Source organism: Neofelis nebulosa, chromosome 7, assembly GCF_028018385.1.
Source record: "Neofelis nebulosa isolate mNeoNeb1 chromosome 7, mNeoNeb1.pri, whole genome shotgun sequence".
Classification (NCBI taxonomy): domain Eukaryota; kingdom Metazoa; phylum Chordata; class Mammalia; order Carnivora; family Felidae; genus Neofelis; species Neofelis nebulosa.
Window position 1 is genome coordinate 144,772,892 of NC_080788.1, and position 6,488 is coordinate 144,779,379.

At 38.9% G+C, this 6,488-nt stretch overlaps 1 non-coding gene across 1 annotated transcript; it reads left to right on the forward strand.

Annotated features, from left to right (window-relative positions):
- The first annotated feature begins 4,985 nt into the window (after positions 1-4,985).
- Positions 4,986-5,115, forward strand: LOC131518520 (small nucleolar RNA SNORA33). Its single transcript, XR_009265190.1, has one exon. It is a non-coding gene; the product is annotated as a small nucleolar RNA SNORA33 (small nucleolar RNA).
- The last annotated feature ends 1,373 nt before the right edge of the window (positions 5,116-6,488 follow it).

The window sequence follows — 6,488 nt, forward strand, 5'->3', positions numbered from 1 at the left end:
CAACTGACAAATGGGAGAAGAGATTTGCAAATAACATATAAGATAAAGGGTTAGTATCCAAAATCTATAAAGAACTTATCAAACTCAACACCCAAAAAACAAATAATCCAGTGAAGAAATGGGCAGAAGACATGAATAGACACTTCTCCAAAGAAGACATCCAGATGGCCAACCGACACATGAAAAAATGCTCAACATCACTCATCATCAGAGAAATACAAGTCAAAACCACAATGAGACACCACCTCACACCTGTCAGAATGGCTCACATGAACAACTCAGGCAACAACAGACGTTGGCGAGGATGCAGAGAAAGAGGATCTCTTTTGCACTGCTGTGGGAATGCCAGCTGGTGCAGCCACTCTGGAAAACAGTATGGAGGTTCCTCAAAAAACTAAAAATAGAACTACCCTACAACCCAGCAATTGCACTACTAGGCATTTATCCAAGGGATACAGGTGTGCTGATTCGAAGGGACATACGCACCCCCATGTTTATAGCAGCTCTATCGACAATAGCCAAAGTATGGAAAGAGCCCAAATGTCCATCTACGGATGAATGGATAAAGAAAATGTGGTTTATATATACAACGGAGTATCACTCGGCCATCAAAAAGAATGACATCTTGCCATTTGCAACTACACGGATGGAACTGGAGGGTATTATGCTAAGTGAAATGAGTCAGTCAAAGAAAGACAAAAATCATATGACTTCACTCATATGAGGACTTTAAGAGACAAAACAGCTGAACATAAGGGAAGGGAAATAAAAATAATATAAAAACAGGGAGGGAGACAAAACAGAAGAGACTCGTAAATATGGAGAACAAACTGAGGGTTTTGGGAGGGGTTGTGGGAGGGGGATGGGCTAAATGGGTAAGGGGCACTAAGGAATCTACTCCTGAAATCATTGTTGCACTGTATGCTAACTAATCGGGATGTAAATTTTAAAAAATAAAAAATTAAATTAAAAAGAAGACTTCTGAGCTTTGAAAAAGAAAAGAAATTCTGAACTTTTAGTGAGAAGTCCATTGTTGCCAGTGGATTTGGGCACTGCAATTCTTAAACTATTTTCTGTGTAGGGTTGAGCAAAAAAGTAAACATGGATGTTATTAAAAACCAAGGTTCTTCGTACAAGAAGGAGGGTGCACAAATGAGGTGGGGAGGACTGGAAGAACCCCAAGAAGTTGGAATGAAATTAGAACTATCAATATGAGCTAATTCTTAAATATTTACTTGTTAGCTCTCTCCGCTGAATTGACCTAGAAGTTGGTAACAGGCCTGGGGCAAGAAAAGTCAAAATTATTGGTGCCAGAAAGTAAGGAAGCATTCAAAACTCATGGAGACATGTCAAAATTTTATAAGAATTGGCCTGAGGAAGCTCCCATCAGACAACTTGGGTGGAACTTTATCATCAATGAGCATAAAGCATTGAATTTAAAAAATGAAATTTTAAAAGGAGGATTCCAGCTCCGGCCATAGGAAATGCCTTGGAGAGCTAAGCCCCTTGCTGACAACTGAAAAATAGATGAAAAAACCTTGGGAGGGCACTGGAGAACAGCCAAGGCGGACAGAATTTGAAAGGATACGCCCTGCGAGAGGAGATAAGCGCGTGGTAGGAATTGCACAAACATCCCCACTTTTTCCATAGGGGCATTTTCCACTTCCCAATGCAAGGACACCAACTCCAGCCAGAAAGCAGAAGACCTAGGGGATTGGGGAGACAGAGTGGATTCAGAGCTGCCAAATCAGCTGGGACTTGAGGGGTAGAATTGTGAGATGGTGGAATTCTCTGCACGAATGCCTCTCAAGTCACCGTCTCAAGTTGTGATTGCTCAGGGTGAGACCCTAAGACGCCATGCAAACAGATTGGTAGACTAAGGAGCTAAGGGGGACACACCAGCCAGTGAAGAACGATAGAGGCAGATGTTGGAGTTCATGCCCCGCAGGACCGAGGGTCTTTGGGAGAGCCCCTGGGCTTTCAGATGAGACTGCAAGAGGGCCACATCTTAGAAGCTAGGGAAATGCTCTGGGACTAAGGATCACATCAAGGAGTACAGATTATCCTAGGAGTGAGGGGAAATTAGAATAAGCCAACCCTAATAGAACTTAAGACCAACGCTCAGCAAGGTCAAGGAGATCTGGTAGACTGCATGCCAGAAGAAAAAGCCTCTTTGGAGGAAAATAACATAATGTAGAGTCTCTTCACCTCTATATCTACAACATCTGGCATCCAAACAAAAATTGTGATGCAAAAAAAAGGATCGAGATGCCTGGGTGGTTCAGTCAGTTAAGCATATGACTTCAGCTCAGGTCATGATCTCGTGGTTCTAGAGTCTGAGCCCCGCATCAGGCTCTGTGCTGACAGCTCAGAGCCTGGAGCCTGCTTCCAATTCTGTGTCTCCCTCTCTCTCTGCCCCTCCCTCACCCGCACTCTATCTCTCTCTCACTCTCAAAAATAAACATTTTTTAAAAATTTATTTTTAAAATAAAGGACCAAATGACTGAAAACCAAAAGTTTCATTTTGGTGAAGACACAAAATGACAAAAGAGACCAAAACTATAATAATAATAACAATAGGTTTTGAATCATAAATGATTTTTGTGAAGTTTTGAATCACAGATGATTCAGACATTTGAGGCTAGCAATGAAAGAATTTTAAAATAACTCTGATTCATATGTGCAAGGAAAGAGGGAAAATCACTGAGGACCTGGGATTTGTACTTTTAAAAGAGTCTAATGGAAGTTCTAAAAATGAAAAATATTAAAATTAAAAATTCAATAGGTGGTATTAAGAGCAAAAGAGAAAGTCAGAGAAAATCCAGAGTGAATCACAGAGATAAAAAATAATCTTGTGGTGTTTACATACCAATGTCCTGCTGGAGGAAGAAATCTCTTATGCAAACAGAACAGACCATACCCTCAAAATATTCAGAACCAGAGGTGAACTCAAACTAACCAGACCAGTAACCCAGACCCGACCAAACTCCTAATTCTACCTGTGTAAAAGGGAAAAGGGCACACTGTCTCTGGGGGAAAATTACTATTTATTTTAGCCTTTATTGTTTTTTTTTTAAGAAAATGCTCAGCATAAAGTCACTATTTGCAAGACATGCAAAGAAGCAGGAAGATGTGACCCCCAAATCAGGGGGGAAAAAACTGTCACAGGAAACAGACCAATAGATGACCCTGATGCTGAATTTAGCAGTCAAAAGCTTTAAGATAACTATTATAAATATTTAAAAATCAGATTAGAGCAGAAGATAGGCAACATGTATTAAAAGATGGGGAATTTCAACAGATAAATGGAGTCTCTAGAAAAGAATGAGATGGCAATCAAGAATTTAAAACTTCATTATCTGACACAGCGTAAAGAAAAAGGATTAGTGGACTTCAAGACAAGTCCGTAGGAATTGACCAAAATGAAGCCCGAAAAACTGGAGGAGAAAAAAAATGAGAATACAGCAATGGAACGTGTGAGACAATATCCAGAGTTTCAGACATAATTTCCAAGATATTCAGGATCTAATAGAAAAGCCAGAATTATCCTAGAGCCAGGAGCACATCGAGTGAGTGAGAAAACAATTAATAGACGCTAAGAAGGAGATGATGGTACTAGTGTTGGAATTATCCAGAAGGGATTTTAAAGCAGCTCATCGTAATGAGCAATTACAAACACGCTTGAAACAAATAAAAGTATAGGAAGTCTCAGCAAAGAAACAGAAAATAGAAAGAAGATCCCAACGGCAATTCGGGGACTAAAAGATATATTAACCCAAATTAAAATCTCATTGTATGGAGTCAACAGAAAAATGGATAGGACAGAGGAAAGAATCAGTGAACATGGGGGTAGAAAAAACCGAAAGCAACAAATCTGAACAGAGGAAAAAATAGAACGCCAAAGAATGAACAGACCCTCAGGGACCTGTGGGATAATAACAAAAGGTCTAACATTCATGTCATTGGAGTCCCCGAAGGAAAGAGCAAAGAGTACAGAGCCAGAAAACCATTCAAAGAAATATGGCTGAAGGCATCCCAAATTTGGCAAAAGACATAAACCTACCCATTCAAGAAGTTGAGCCAACACCCACCCTGATAAACCCAAAGAAACCCACACCACAACACATCCTGATCAAACTTCAGAAAACTAAAGACCAAGGAAAAATCTTGAAGCAGTGAGCAATGACATGTAACCTATGGGAGGAAGCCAGCTTGAGTGACAGTGGATTTCTCTTCAGAAACCAGGGAGGCTGGAAGGAAGGGACCCGTTTTTTCAAGCACTAAAAACAAAGAACTGTTAGCTCTGAATTCCTTCCAGAAAGAATGGGAAGTATCAGGCAAAATTCCTTCCAGAAGGAATGGGAAGTAAAATACTCTAAGGTGAAGGAAAGCTAAGAGAATTTTATACCAGCGGATCTTAAAAGACTGGCCAAAGGAAGTTCTTGAAACAGAAGGGAAATGATAAAAAAAAAAAGGAATCTTGGAAGATCAGAAAGGAAAAAGGAACGGCATCAGGAGCAAATAAAGAGTAAATGCAATAGAGTTTTCTTCTCTCTTGAGTTTTCTAAATTATGTTTGATGGCCAAACCAAAAGGTGTAACACTGCCAGGTGTAGATTTCAATGTGTGTAGAGGAAATCCTTAAGATAATTCTATTAGAAACAGGGGAGGCAAAGGGACCGAAAGGGAGGAAGTTTTCTATATTTCACTCAAGGTGGCAAAATGTGGACACCAACAGATCTTTGTGGTGATGGAATGGTTCTGTGTCTCAACTTCAGAAACGATTGTGTGAACCTACACGTGTAACAAGATGGTATACAACTGCGCATACACATCACACCGATGTCAGTTCTCTGCTTGCGATAGGCACCATAATTATACAAGATGCAGCTACTGGAAACATTGAAGGAAGAGCATGTGAGACCTCTGTGTGCTACCTTCGCAACCTCCAATAAACCTATAGTTGTTTCAATATATAAAATTCTTAAGCCGGCCAATGAATCTTTTTACCTGAATGTGTTTCTGCAGAAATTTAAAAAACGCCGGCCATAGTAATGCCATGTTACGAGCCTTAAAGACACTGAAGTCATTAAGATCCCTGGAAATGACTACAAGAAAAAAATAAATGATTAAAAATAAATAAAAAGTTCTTTTTAAAAAAAAAAAAAGAAAGAAAAAGATGAAGGTGAAATGAACAAAATTTTCAGACGAACAAAAGCGAAGTGATTTTGTCACCAGCTTAGTAGCTTAGTATACAAGAAATACTAAGCAAGTTTTTTTAGACCAAATGGAAATAGTCCCAGAGGGAGGCACAGAATTATGGGAAAGAATGAGGAATATGAGGAGTAAGTGGTTAAATATATATTTACATTGCTTTTATGAATATATGTTAACCGTTTAAAACTTATAAAAGAGAAGTAAAAATATGTGAAAACGTCAGCATACAGGGCAGAAGGGGAAAATTGTAGCAAAGCTTTTCTAACATTCTTGCACTGTCTGGGAAGGGATAAAAGTGTGAATTTAAGGGAGACTGTAGCAAATCAGAAATGCATATTGAAATCTCTAGCCTATAAAACCACTGAAGTGATACAAAAATGCCTACCTAAACATCTAACGGGTCAAATGTACGAATACTTGATTATTCTCAAATAAAGTAGGAAAGGTCGGTTAAGGAAAAAGAAACAGAATGGAACATATAGAAAACATGGTACGATGGTAGACTTAAAGCTAACCATAAGTCCATTTTATTAAATGTAATGGGATAAACACTCCAATTAAAAGACAAAAATGTCAGGCTTGGTAAAAATCAAGACCCACTGTGTGCTGTTGACCAGGTGGACACTCTACACAGAGGAATGGCTGAAGGGCACAGGAAGGTTGAAAGTGAGAGGCTGGAAGTAGATGCCATCATCACCCAATAAATCTGTCTTCCACTTTGTCTAATCTTTTGTTAAATCTTTCTAGTGAGTCCTTTCATTTCAGATACTGTCTTTTTCGGCTCTAGAATTCCTGTTGGATTATTTTTAATGGAATTCCAGTTCTCTTTTGAAATTCTCCACCTTTTTATGCATTTTCTTGATCTTTTTCCTGTTGCCTTAAGCACGTCGATGATGGTTACTTTGAAGTCCATGTCTGATGAAAAGAAATTAGGAAAACAATCCCGTTTACAATTGCACCAAAAATAATAAAGCACTAATAGAGCCCCTAGGAATAAACTTAACCAAAGAGGTAAAAGACCTGTACTCTGAAAACTATAAAACATTGAGGAAAGAAATTGAAGATGACACAAAGAAACAGAAAGGCATCCCATGCTCAGGGATTGGAAGAACAAATACTGTTAAAATGTCTATACTACCCAAAGCAATGTACAGATTAAATGCAATCTCTACCAAAACACCAACAGCATTTTTCACAGTACTGGAACAAACAACCCTAAAATGTATATGGAACCACAAAAGACCTCAAATAGCCAAGGCAACCTTGAAAAAG